Source organism: Somniosus microcephalus, chromosome 24, assembly GCF_052327205.1.
Source record: "Somniosus microcephalus isolate GS21.2 chromosome 24, FLI_Smic_1.0, whole genome shotgun sequence".
Lineage (NCBI taxonomy): Eukaryota > Metazoa > Chordata > Chondrichthyes > Squaliformes > Somniosidae > Somniosus > Somniosus microcephalus.
In genome coordinates this window covers 52,113,502-52,127,921 of record NC_141010.1, presented here as the reverse complement: position 1 = coordinate 52,127,921, position 14,420 = coordinate 52,113,502, and positions in this window count along the sequence as shown.

The window sequence follows — 14,420 nt, the reverse complement described above, 5'->3', positions numbered from 1 at the left end:
CCACCCCAACATGACTATTGAGGCGTGCGTAAAGGCTATGGCCGGGGTTGTCGGCCCTCCGGCCATAGTCGCCGCCTCAAAAATGTATGGGAAGGCTGTCTTTTTCCTGGAGTCCGAGCGGGCGGTGGCCCTGGCCATCGCTCAGGGGCTCACCGTGGGCGGGACTTTCCTGCCGGTGGACCCGCTGGAGGCCACCGCGCAGAGGGTGGTTTTATCCAACGTCCCGCCCTTTATCACCTGTGAGCTCCTCCTCCCCCACCTACACCAACTCGGGGAGGTGAGGTCGGGGATTTCCCCGATCCCGCTCGGACTCCGGGAGAGCAGCCTTCGCCATGTCTTCTCCTTCCGGCGCCAGGCCTTTATCCAGCTGGCGCGGGAGGGGGAGACGGACGGGGCTTTCACGGTCCTCCACGGGGGGACCTCGTACCGCGTCTTCTGGACGACGGACGGCGTGCGGTGCCACGCCTGTAGGGAGGTGGGGCACGTGCGTAAAAACTGCCCCGCCTCCAAGGCCGCCAAGTCATCTGGCGCCGCCGCCGCTCCTCCTTCCGGGTCTAGCCGCGCCCCCGCTCGATCCAACGCTACCGGGGCGCGGTCGTCGTCGGAGGTCGATGCCATCCTGGCCTCCGGCGGGGGGGAGGAGGGAGGTCCGGTCCGAAAGAAGGCGCGGGACAAGACGCGAAACCGTGGGGTGGGTCCCCCCGCGGAGGGCGTCCCCCACGACATGGAGCCCCTGACGCCGGAGAGCGTCGCCGCGCTGATCGCGGAGTGCGGAGGGGGGTGCCCTCGTGGCCGAGCCTGTGGCCGCGACGGTAATGCCAGAACCTGCGGCCGGGCTCGGGCCCGGGGGTCCCAAAGAACTCGCTCCTCCAGAAGGAGCAGGGGAGGCCCCTGAAGAAATGGAGGCCTCCCTTTACCCCTCCGCGCTCAAAAGAAGGCGCGACCCCCTGGAAGAGGAGGAGGACCGGGAGGAGGAAGGTCCCTCCGGTCAGGGGGAGTCGTCGCCCGCCGCGGGCGCTGCGCCCCACCCCACCGCTGACACCATTACGGGCGAACGGCAGGGGTCGCCTGTCCCTGAGGAGGCTGAGGCAGAAGCGTCTGCCCAGCTCGTGCCTCCCGGGGATGGGGACGAGACCCTGCCCGTGGGGGGGGTCGCGGAACAACCCGCGATGGGTTTTTATCCAGTACTGGTGGCATTGCCCCTCGACGGGTCGGGCGGCCAGGGGACCGGGTCGGGCGGGTCGTCTGAGGACGAGCCCGCCCAGAGCGACCCGGATTTTTCCCAGGTGCTGCTCGACCTCGTCGAGGTCTGTAAAAAATTCACCCCGTCTGCTGGGTCGGAGGCCGGTGGCGTCGCAGAGGAGGGCCCTCGGTCTGTGTCTCCGGCGCCGGGCGACTTGGAGGAGGTCCGGTTTTTGTTTTCTCCGGTCTCTCCGGCCTCTCCGGTCGTTCCGGCGCCTGGGGCGGAGGGGGTCTCCGGCCCGCCGCCGCCTTCTGGCCCGGCCCCCCTAAAGGAGCCCGGGGGGGAATCCTCCGCTACCGATCCTGGGGGTGGGATCGGGGCGGAGGCGGGGCCGGCTGTCGCGGCCGGGCCGCCCGACGCGCACTGCGTGGCGGACGGTTCGGCCGCCGGTGGCGACCCCCCGGAGGAGGACGGGGACTCGGTGGTGGGGGCGGAGGAAGACTTAGAGTCCATCGCCGACGAGGCGATGGATGACCTCGCGCCCCTCGCCGGGCCCCCCCTCGTTCTTATTCCCATCAGGGAGCTCCGGGAATTTGTGGCCACGAGCCAGGGTCGCCGCAGGACCCAGCAGGCCCTCGACAGATGGTCGGGGCTGGCGCTGCTCCTCGGGTCGGCCCGCGTCGCCTACAAGACCATGGGTGCGGACGCGGGCGTGAGCCCGTCCGAGCTGTGTCGGTTCCGGGCATTCCTCACCGGGCTGCTAAGGGAGTGGCGGTCGACTAGCGGCCGCCCTCCCTTCCCCCGTTAGGTTTAAGTAGGGGTTGGTTGTGCTTCTGAAATGAAGATAACCATAGCCAGCCTCAACGTCAACGGCAGCAGGGAAGCTAGCCGCAGGTTTAATAACTTTTCGGTCCTTCGGGACGGGAAGTATGCGGTGTGCTTCCTGCAAGAAACCCACACCGTTCCGGGAGACGAGGCCACGTGGCTCCTGGAGTGGCAAGGAGGGGTCAACATGAGTCACCTCTCCAGTGTTTCCAGCGGGGTGGCTATCTTGTTGGCCCCGCATTTTCAGCCGGAGATCTTGGGGGTCAAGGAGCTCGTGCCGGGCCGCTTGCTCCAGGTCACCGTTCGCCTGGGGGGCGTGCCGTTCCATCTAGTGAACGTGTACGCCCCCGGGGCCGGTGCGCAGCAAGCGCGCTTCTTTGAAGAAGTGTCCACTCTTTTGGGCTCCGTCGACGCGGGCGAGTGCGTCGTCCTCGGGGGGGATTTTAATTGTACCCTCGAGGCGAGGGACTGCACGGGTACCCAGCCGAGCCCGGCGTCGGTGGGGAAGTTGAGGGACCTGGTCGGGTCCCTCGACTTGGTGGACGTCTGGCGTAATCTCCATCCCGACTCCAGCGCCTTCACCTTTGTGAGGTCTGGGGGAGGAGCGTCCAGGATCGACCGCCTCTACATTTCCCGGGCGTACGTCTCCTGCGTTCCGACGGCTTCCGTGCGGCCGGTGCCGTGCACGGACCACCACCTGGTGTGGGCGGAGCTCGTGCCGCCGCGCGCCGGGGGGGGGTCCGCGTACTGGCACTTTAACAACCTGCTGCTGGAGGACGCGCGGTTCCGGGATTCGTTCGGTCGGTTCTGGGCCGGCTGGAGAAGGAAGCAGGGGGGCTTCCCCTCCTTGAGGCTATGGTGGGATGTGGGCAAGGCTCACATCCGTCTCTTCTGTCAGGAGTACGCGAAGGGGTCGACCAAGAGGCGGGAGGCCAGGGTCGGGCAGTTGGAGAAGGAGGTGCTCGACCTGGAGTCCCGTCTCGGTCAAGTCGCCGAGGACCCGGCCCTGCGGCTGGCGTACGAAGAGAAGAAGGGCGCGCTGAAGGACCTGCGGCTCGTCGGGTCCCGAGGCGCGTACGTGAGGTCGCGGATCCAGTTCCTGCGGGACCTGGACCGCGGCTCCCCCTTCTTCTACTCGCTGGAAAAAAGACAGGGGGTCCGTAAGCAGCTTTTGGAGCTGCTGGCCGACGACGGATCTCCGGTCTCGGATCCGGAGGGAATCCGCGCGGAGACCCGCGTCTATTACGGGGCTCTGTTCTCTCCGGATCCGTCCAGCGAGGACGCGCGCAGAGTTTTGTGGGAGGACCTGCCGAAGGTCGGCCTGGAGGGCGCCGAAAAACTGGACGCTCCTCTGAGTTTGGAGGAGCTGTCCGGCGCCCTCCGCCAGCTCTCTAGGGGGAAGTCCCCGGGGCTGGACGGGCTGACCGTGGAGTTCCACAGGGCGTTCTGGGGCGTCCTGGGGGGCGACTACGTGCGGGTCCTGGGGGAATGTCTGGCGACCGGGGAGATGCCCCTCTCGTGGCGCAGGGCGGTGATCGTCCTGCTGCCTAAGAGGGGTGATCTCCGCCTCCTCAAGAACTGGCGCCCGGTCTCCCTCCTCAGCACGGATTACAAAATCTTTGCCAGGGCCATGTCTGTTCGTCTTGGCGCCGTGCTGGCCCGCATGATCCATCCCGACCAGTCCTACACGGTCCCGGGCCGGACCATTCACGATAACATCCATCTGGTCCGGGACCTGGTCCACCATTCCCAGAGGGCTGGTCTGTCGGTCGCCTTCCTTTCCCTGGATCAGGAGAAGGCGTTCGACAGGGTGGATCACGAGTATCTTTTCGGGACTCTGCGCGCTTTCGGGTTCGGGACGCATTTTGTCGCCCGGATCCGACTTCTGTACGCTGCCGCGGAGTGTCTGATTAAAGTTAACGGGTCCTTGACGGCGCCCCTTCGCTTCGGGAGGGGGGTGCGTCAGGGATGCCCCATGTCCGGCCAGTTATATGCCATTTGCGTGGAGCCTTTCCTGCGCCTCTTGCGGAAGAGGTTGGCGGGATTGGCTCTGCGAGGGCCGGGCGTGGAGGTGGTCCTCTCGGCTTACGCCGATGACGTGCTCCTCGTGGTCACGGATCCCGTTGACTTGCGGAGGATGCGGGAATGCCAGCAGATTTACTCGGACGCATCCTCCGCCAGGATCAACTGGGGGAAATGTTCTGGACTCCTGGTGGGTCAGTGGCAGGTGGACTCTCTGCCGGAGGAGTTCAGGCCCTTCGCCTGGAGTACAACGCACCTCCTCTACTTGGGAGTCTACCTCAGCCCGGCCGAGGACGCCTGGCCGGCGAACTGGCACGAGCTGGAGGCCAAAGTCGCCGCTCGCTTAGGACGCTGGACAGGATTGCTCCGAGTGTTGTCCTACAGGGGTCGGGCGTTGGTCATAAACCAACTGGTGGCCGCCATGTTGTGGTACCGGTTGGTTACTCTGATCCCCCCCCCCCCTGCGTTTGTCGCCAAGATACAGAAGAAGCTCGTCGACTTCTTCTGGAACAACAGGAGACACTGGGTCGCTGCCGCGGTTCTGAGTCTCCCGCTTAGGGAGGGCGGTCAGGCGTTGGTGTGCCTCCGCACCCAGGCTGCGACTTTCCGTCTTCAGACGCTGCAGAGATACCTGTACGTCGAGAATCCTCCAAGATGGTGTGCGCTGGCGACGTATTTTTTCCGCCAGCTGCACGGCCTCAATTACGACACGCAGCTCCTGTTTTTGGAGGTGAGCGGCAGGCGTGAGAGCCTGCGGGAGCTGCCTGTCTTTTACCAGGAACTACTATGGGTTTGGAACTCCGTCGCCTCCAGGCGGAGCTCTCCCCCGTCAGGAGCGGCGGCTGTCCTCCGGGAGCCGCTGTTCAGGAATCCGCACCTCCACGTCCGCGAGTTCGGGTGGCTGGCGGAGCGCAGGGCTGTGCCTGGCAGGGTGACTAGAGTCGGGGACCTACTCGATGGCGGAGGAGCGGGCTGGATGGCGCCAGAGGAGCTGGCGCGACGCATGTCGTGGGACAACGTCCGGCTCGCGGTCAATGCCATCGGGGCGGTGAAAGCGATGTTGCCCCCCGGCGCCATGAGGTGTGTCGAGGCGGCTCGGGCACGTGGGGAGATCCCGTCCGAGCTTACTCCCGTTCGGATGGAATTCCTTATCGGCGCCTTGCCCCGAGACTCCCCTCGGGGATCGGCGCCTCACAACTTGAGCCGTCTCGAGGAAATACCCTCCGTGCTTTTTCATTCTGCGCGGAGGGGTTTCCTGTACGGGCTGCTCTTGCACACCTTCCACTTTGCCATCTTCGCCTGCCGTCCGGACACGCCGTGGCGTGCCGTTTTACCTCCGGACGGAGGCGGAGGTCCCCAATGGGGGGCTCTCTATGCGGGAGTCCTCCCCTGTTCTATCGGGGATTTGGCCTGGAGGGTGTTGCACAGAGCAGTTCCGTGCAATAGATTTTTAAGTAGGTTTACGGACTCCCAGACCGCTTGTTTGTTTTGCGGTCTGGAGGAGTCCGTCTTTCACGTGTACACGGGGTGTGAGAGGTTGCAGCCCCTCTTCCATTATTTGAAGGGGCTGCTCCTCAAATTTTGGTTGCACTTCAGTCCCACGCTCTTGATCTACGGTCACCCGGTGCGGAGGGGAGCGGGCAGGTCGGAGGACCTCCTCGTGGGTCTGCTCCTGGGCCTGGCCAAGAAAGCCATTAATTGGTCCAGGCAGCGGGCGGTCGAGGGGGTCGTCCGGCCGGATTGCCTCCCTCTCTTCCGCGGCCACGTTCGCGGCCGGGTGGCCCTGGAGATGGAGCACGCGGTGTCCGCCGGCGAGCTCGAGCTCTTTCGTGACCGGTGGGCGCCGCGGGGACTGGAGTGCATAATTGGTTTAAATAACCAATCTTTAATTTAATGGGTTAAGTCTTGTTTCTGGGTTTTTTGTTAGTGTATTTGTTTAATGTATTTTTCATTGGTTTAAAAAAAAGAGGAGCAATGTGGTCCTGGACGGAGGCGGAGGTCCCCAATGGGGGGCTCTCTATGCGGGAGTCCTCCCCTGTTCTATCGGGGATTTGGCCTGGAGGGTGTTGCACAGAGCAGTTCCGTGCAATAGATTTTTAAGTAGGTTTACGGACTCCCAGACCGCCTGTTTGTTTTGCGGTCTGGAGGAGTCCGTCTTTCACGTTTACACGGGGTGTGAGAGGTTGCAGCCCCTCTTCCATTTTTTGAAGGGGCTGCTCCTCAAATTTTGGTTGCACTTCAGTCCCACGCTCCTGATCTACGGTCACCCCGTGCGGAGGGGAGCGGGCAGGTCGGAGGACCTCCTCGTGGGTCTGCTCCTGGGCCTGGCCAAGAAAGCCATTAATTGGTCCAGGCAGCGGGCGGTCGAGGGGGTCGTCCGGCCGGATTGCCTCCCTCTCTTCCGCGGCCATGTTCGCGGCCGGGTGGCCCTGGAGATGGAGCACGCGGTGTCCGCCGGCGAGCTCGAGCTCTTTCGAGACCGGTGGGCGCCACGGGGACTGGAGTGCGTAGTTGGTTTAAACCACCAGATTTTAATTTAAGGGGTTAAATTTTGTTTCGGGGTTTATTGGATTGGGTGTATTTGTTTAATGTTTTTGTTTTATTGGTTTAAAAAAAAGAGGAGCAATGTGGTCCTGGACGGAGGCGGAGGTCCCCAATGGGGGGCTCTCTATGCGGGAGTCCTCCCCTGTTCTATCGGGGATTTGGCCTGGAGGGTGTTGCACAGAGCAGTTCCGTGCAATAGATTTTTAAGTAGGTTTACGGACTCCCAGACCGCCTGTTTGTTTTGCGGTCTGGAGGAGTCCGTCTTTCACGTTTACACGGGGTGTGAGAGGTTGCAGCCCCTCTTCCATTTTTTGAAGGGGCTGCTCCTCAAATTTTGGTTGCACTTCAGTCCCACGCTCCTGATCTACGGTCACCCGGTGCGGAGGGGAGCGGGCAGGTCGGAGGACCTCCTCGTGGGCCTGCTCCTGGGCCTGGCCAAGAAAGCCATTAATTGGTCCAGGCAGCGGGCGGTCGAGGGGGTCGTCCGGCCGGATTGCCTCCCTCTCTTCCGCGGCCATGTTCGCGGCCAGGTGGCCCTGGAGATGGAGCACGCGGTGTCCGCCGGCGAGCTCGAGCTCTTTCGAGACCGGTGGGCGCCGCGGGGACTGGAGTGCGTAGTTGGTTTAAACAACCAAACTTTAATTTAAGGGGTTAAGTTTTGTTTCGGGGTTTATTGGATTGGGTGTATTTGTTTAATGTTTTTGTTTTATTGGTTTTACACAAGAGGAGCAATGTGGTCCTATTGCCGTTTTACCTCCGGACGGAGGCGGAGGTCCCCAATGGGGGGCTCTCTATGCGGGAGTCCTCCCCTGTTCTATCGGGGATTTGGCCTGGAGGGTGTTGCACAGAGCAGTTCCGTGCAATAGATTTTTAAGTAGGTTTACGGACTCCCAGACCGCCTGTTTGTTTTGCGGTCTGGAGGAGTCCGTCTTTCACGTTTACACGGGGTGTGAGAGGTTGCAGCCCCTCTTCCATTTTTTGAAGGGGCTGCTCCTCAAATTTTGGTTGCACTTCAGTCCCACGCTCCTGATCTATGGTCACCCCGTGCGGAGGGGAGCGGGCAGGTCGGAGGACCTCCTCGTGGGCCTGCTCCTGGGCCTGGCCAAGAAAGCCATTAATTGGTCCAGGCAGCGGGCGGTCGAGGGGGTCGTCCGGCCGGATTGCCTCCCTCTCTTCCGCGGCCATGTTCGCGGCCGGGTGGCCCTGGAGATGGAGCACGCGGTGTCCGCCGGCGAGCTCGAGCTCTTTCGAGACCGGTGGGCGCCGCGGGGACTGGAGTGCGTAGTTGGTTTAAACCACCAGATTTTAATTTAAGGGGTTAAGTTTTGTTTCGGGGTTTATTGGATTGGGTGTATTTGTTTAATGTTTTTGTTTTATTGGTTTAAAAAAAAGAGGAGCAATGTGGTCCTGGACGGAGGCGGAGGTCCCCAATGGGGGGCTCTCTATGCGGGAGTCCTCCCCTGTTCTATCGGGGATTTGGCCTGGAGGGTGTTGCACAGAGCAGTTCCGTGCAATAGATTTTTAAGTAGGTTTACGGACTCCCAGACCGCCTGTTTGTTTTGCGGTCTGGAGGAGTCCGTCTTTCACGTTTACACGGGGTGTGAGAGGTTGCAGCCCCTCTTCCATTTTTTGAAGGGGCTGCTCCTCAAATTTTGGTTGCACTTCAGTCCCACGCTCCTGATCTATGGTCACCCCGTGCGGAGGGGAGCGGGCAGGTCGGAGGACCTCCTCGTGGGCCTGCTCCTGGGCCTGGCCAAGAAAGCCATTAATTGGTCCAGGCAGCGGGCGGTCGAGGGGGTCGTCCGGCCGGATTGCCTCCCTCTCTTCCGCGGCCATGTTCGCGGCCGGGTGGCCCTGGAGATGGAGCACGCGGTGTCCGCCGGCGAGCTCGAGCTCTTTCGAGACCGGTGGGCGCCGCGGGGACTGGAGTGCGTAGTTGGTTTAAACCACCAGATTTTAATTTAAGGGGTTAAGTTTTGTTTCGGGGTTTATTGGATTGGGTGTATTTGTTTAATGTTTTTGTTTTATTGGTTTAAAAAAAAGAGGAGCAATGTGGTCCTGGACGGAGGCGGAGGTCCCCAATGGGGGGCTCTCTATGCGGGAGTCCTCCCCTGTTCTATCGGGGATTTGGCCTGGAGGGTGTTGCACAGAGCAGTTCCGTGCAATAGATTTTTAAGTAGGTTTACGGACTCCCAGACCGCCTGTTTGTTTTGCGGTCTGGAGGAGTCCGTCTTTCACGTTTACACGGGGTGTGAGAGGTTGCAGCCCCTCTTCCATTTTTTGAAGGGGCTGCTCCTCAAATTTTGGTTGCACTTCAGTCCCACGCTCCTGATCTACGGTCACCCGGTGCGGAGGGGAGCGGGCAGGTCGGAGGACCTCCTCGTGGGCCTGCTCCTGGGCCTGGCCAAGAAAGCCATTAATTGGTCCAGGCAGCGGGCGGTCGAGGGGGTCGTCCGGCCGGATTGCCTCCCTCTCTTCCGCGGCCATGTTCGCGGCCGGGTGGCCCTGGAGATGGAGCACGCGGTGTCCGCCGGCGAGCTCGAGCTCTTTCGAGACCGGTGGGCGCCGCGGGGACTGGAGTGCGTAGTTGGTTTAAACAACCAAACTTTAATTTAAGGGGTTAAGTTTTGTTTCGGGGTTTATTGGATTGGGTGTATTTGTTTAATGTTTTTGTTTTATTGGTTTTACACAAGAGGAGCAATGTGGTCCTATTGCCGTTTTACCTCCGGACGGAGGCGGAGGTCCCCAATGGGGGGCTCTCTATGCGGGAGTCCTCCCCTGTTCTATCGGGGATTTGGCCTGGAGGGTGTTGCACAGAGCAGTTCCGTGCAATAGATTTTTAAGTAGGTTTACGGACTCCCAGACCGCCTGTTTGTTTTGCGGTCTGGAGGAGTCCGTCTTTCACGTTTACACGGGGTGTGAGAGGTTGCAGCCCCTCTTCCATTTTTTGAAGGGGCTGCTCCTCAAATTTTGGTTGCACTTCAGTCCCACGCTCCTGATCTACGGTCACCCCGTGCGGAGGGGAGCGGGCAGGTCGGAGGACCTCCTCGTGGGTCTGCTCCTGGGCCTGGCCAAGAAAGCCATTAATTGGTCCAGGCAGCGGGCGGTCGAGGGGGTCGTCCGGCCGGATTGCCTCCCTCTCTTCCGCGGCCATGTTCGCGGCCGGGTGGCCCTGGAGATGGAGCACGCGGTGTCCGCCGGCGAGCTCGAGCTCTTTCGAGACCGGTGGGCGCCGCGGGGACTGGAGTGCGTAGTTGGTTTAAACAACCAGACTTTAATTTAAGGGGTTAAGTTTTGTTTCGGGGTTTATTGGATTGGGTGTATTTGTTTAATGTTTTTGTTTTATTGGTTTAAACAAAAGAGGAGCAATGTGGTCCTAAATGATTGGTACAGACACACAGAAAACAACTTAGAGATAAATACATAAAAAGGTAACTTAGAGAATATAGAAGAAAGCTCGGAGGGAGTGGAAGGTTAAGTAATGTTTTACAACTGTTCATAAATTTATGATCTTTATTCTATTAATATTACAGGACTATAGCAACTCCTAATATCCCCGTACCATTTTTAATATTGAGTATTGAAATTTACAGTGTGTGAGATGAAATGTTAAACAATTGAAAGGGTTAAGGACGTCTTGACAGGAGGATATAAGTCAGCTTTTGTTGCCACCTCCTGCTCAAATACTATGTGCAGCCATTTGAGTCTTGTTACTGCCTCAACAGCAACAACTTTAATTGTACAGCGCCTTTAATGTAGGAAAACATCCCAAGGGGCTTCACAGAGGTGTGAGGAAAAACATACATCGCGCCAAGGAAGGAGATATTAGGAGGAGGCTTGGTCAAAGTGCTGAGTTTAAGGAGGGCTTCAAAGGAGGAGACGGTGGCAGAGGGTTTAGGGAGGGATGCTTGAAGGACTTAGATGGCTGAAGGTATGGCTGCCATCGGTGTGGCAAAGAGGGGGCGAAGTGCTAGGTGCCAGAGTAAGAGGAACAGAGAGTTTGAGGTTGGGGGGCGGTGGGATAGTAGAAATGGAGGAGTTTCAGTGATAGGAAGGGGCGAGGCCATGAAGGCATTTAAATATGAGGATGAGAATATTAAAGTTCAGGTGTTGGGGGCCTGGCAGGCAATCCAGGTCACCGAGGACAGGAGTGATGGGCGAGCAGGACTTGGTGTAGGGGATGAGCAGCAGAGTTTTGGATCAGCTGGGTTTATGGAGGCCAGAGGGTGGGAGGCCAACCAGGAGAATATTGGTGTAATCAAGTGTGGAGGTGAGTTTCAACATGGAGTAGAGATGGATGGGAAACACTGAGGTACGGTAGTGTAGTGGTTATGTTTCTGGACTAATAATCCACAGAACGTGATTTCAAATCCCACCACGGCAGTTTGGGCATTTGAACTCAGTGTAAAAACCTGGAAATGAAAGTGACCATGAAGCTGTCGGATTGCTGTAAATAATCAATTCATGCCCTTTAGGGAAGGAAACCTGCCATCCTTACCCCATCTGGCCTATATGTGACTCCAGTCCCATACCGATGTGTTTGCCTCTTAACTGGCTTCTGAATTGGACTAGCAAGCCTCTCGGCTGCAAAGGACTGGAGTGGTTGAAGAAGAAGGCCCACCACCACTGCCACCTTTGCAGGGCTACTAGGATGGGCAATAAATGCCTGCTTTGGTCAATCATTCTCAATCAGTTTGTCTGCCCACTGTCCAATTCTGTCTATATCACCCACAGTTCTTCACGTGTTGCTTTCCTGTCAAGAGAAGAGTTAATCACCTGACTGTCATGCGTGGCTCAGTGGGGAGCACACTCACCTCTGAGTCAGAAGGTCATGGGTTCAAGTCCCACTCCAGAGACTTGAGCACAAAAATCTAGGCTGACACGCCAGTGCAGTACTGATGGAGTGCTGCACTGTCGAAGGTGCTGTCTTTCGGAGGAGACGTTACGACACGGCCCCATCTACCCTCTTAGGTGAACGTAATCAAAGAGGAGCAGGGGAGTTCTCCCCAGTGTCCTGGCCAATATTTATCCGTCAAGCAACATCACTAAAACAGATTATCTGGTCATTATCACATTGCTCTTTGTGGGAGCTTGCTGTGTGCAATTTGGCTGCCGTGTTTCCTACATTACAACAGTGACTACATTTCAAAAACACTTTATTGGCTGTAAAGCGCTTTGGGACGTCCTGAGGTAGTGAAAGGCGCTATAGAAATGCAAGTCTTTCTTTTCTTATTATTCTACACTGAAAAGTCCAAAATGCTATTGAACTTTTCTTTAATTCTGTTTGTGATTATTTAAAATTTTGTTCTCTCTCATTACCATCTCACTGACTAATGGAAACAATGGGGTAGAAATGGGACAAGATTTAATATGGACAGAAGAGTGTCCCTTTAATAGGTGCAGTATCCCTTTAAAGGCTCAGTATCCCTTTACCATGTAACGATGTCGCTTCCTTTTCCTCCCTCTTTTCTTCTCCCCGCCCCTCTGAAGGCACTGAGTCTTGCAAGCCCTAAGTGACCTTATCTAAGCTGTCATTCTCACCTGATAGCGAATGCCAAGAGGCTGACCTCATGGCCGATCCCGATTCCGTTCTCACTTCACATCCACACACGCGTACTTTCCAGCTTTGGTCGCTGGGTGTGATCAGCAGCAGGAGCCCGTTCTCCTGGGGAGCTGTGGCCAATTGGAACCTTGGTCCCTCAGGCTGCAATCAGCTAATTCAGCATAGGACGGGGATCAAACCTGGGACTTGCCTCAGGTTTGGCTTAGATACTCACTGGGTGATCCCTTTCCCCACTAGGCTATAGGAAGCTGCTGTGTATTTTTAACACATTACCGTATCCCCCCTTCAGCTACAATGTCTGTACAACATTCCACAATATGCCGTTAACATGTCCCTTTAACCGTGCAGTATCCCGATAAAATGTCCCTTTAACCGTGCAGTATCCTGATAAAATGTCCCTTTAACCGTGCAGTATCCCATTAACATGCCCCTTTGACCGTGCAGTTTCCCGATAACATGTCCCTTTACCCGTGCAGTATCCCATTAACATGCCCCTTTAACCGTGCAGTTTCCCGATAACATGTCCCTTTACCCGTGCAGTATCCCATTAACATGCCCCTTTAACCGTGCAGTTTCCCGATAACATGTCCCTTTACCCGTGCAGTATCCCATTAACATGCCCCTTTAACCGTGCAGTTTCCCGATAACATGTCCCTTTACCCGTGCAGTATCCCATTAACATGTCCCTTTACCCGTGCAGTATCCCATTAACATGCCCCTTTAACCGTGCAGTATCCCATTAACATGCCCCTTTAACCGTGCAGTATCCTGATAACATGTCCCTTTAACCGTGCAGTATCCCGATAACATGTCCCTTTAACCTTGCAGTATCCCGATAACATGTCCCTTTAACCGTGCAGTATCCTGATAACATGTCCCTTTAACCGTGCAGTATCCCATTAACATGTCCCTTTAACCATGCAGTATCCTGATAACATGCCCCTTTAACCGTGCAGTATCCTGATAACATGCCCCTTTAACAGTGCAGTATCCCGATAACATGCCCCTTTAACCGTGCAGTATCCCATTAACATGCCCCTTTAACCGTGCAGTATCCTGATAACATGCCCCTTTAACCGTGCAGTTTCCCGATAACATGTCCCTTTAACCGTGCAGTATCCCGATAACATGCCCCTTTAACCGTGCAGTTTCCCGATAACATGTCCCTTTAACCGTGCAGTATCCCGATAACATGTCCCTTTAACCGTGCAGTATCCCGATAACATGCCCCTTTAACCGTGCAGTTTCCCGATAACATGTCCCTTTACCCGTGCAGTATCCCATTAACATGTCCCTTTAACCGTGCAGTATCCTGATAACATGCCCCTTTAACCGTGCAGTATCCCATTAACATGCCCCTTTAACCGTGCAGTATCCTGATAACATGTCCCTTTAACCGTGCAGTATCCCGATAACATGCCCCTTTAACAGTGCAGTATCCCGATAACATGTCCCTTTAACCCTGCAGTATCCCGATAACATGCCCCTTTAACCGTGCAGTTTCCCGATAACATGTCCCTTTACCCGTGCAGTATCCCGATAACATGCCCCTTTAACCGTGCAGTATCCCGATAACATGCCCCTTTAACCGTGCAGTTTCCCGATAACATGTCCCTTTACCCGTGCAGTACCCCGATAACATGCCCCTTTAACCGTGCAGTATCCTGATAACATGCCCCTTTAACCGTGCAGTATCCCGATAACATGCCCCTTTAACCGTGCAGTATCCTGATAACATGCCCCTTTAACCGTGCAGTATCCTGATAACATGCCCCTTTAACCGTGCAGTATCCCGATAACATGTCCCTTTAACCGTGCAGTATCCTGATAACATGTCCCTTTACCCGTGCAGTATCCCGATAACATGCCCCTTTAACCGTGCAGTATCCTGATAACATGCCCCTTTAACCGTGCAGTATCCCGATAACATGCCCCTTTAACCGTGCAGTATCCTGATAACATGTCCCTTTAACCGTGCAGTATCCCGATAACATGTCCCTTTAACCGTGCAGTATCCTGATAACATGCCCCTTTAACCGTGCAGTATCCTGATAACATGTCCCTTTAACCGTGCAGTATCCCGATAACATGCCCCTTTAACCGTGCAGTATCCCGATAACATGCCCCTTTAACCGTGCAGTATCCTGATAACATGCCCCTTTAACCGTGCAGTATCCTGATAACATGTCCCTTTACCCGTGCAGTATCCCGATAACATGCCCCTTTAACCGTGCAGTATCCTGATAACATGCCCCTTTAACCGTGCAGTTTCCCGATAACATG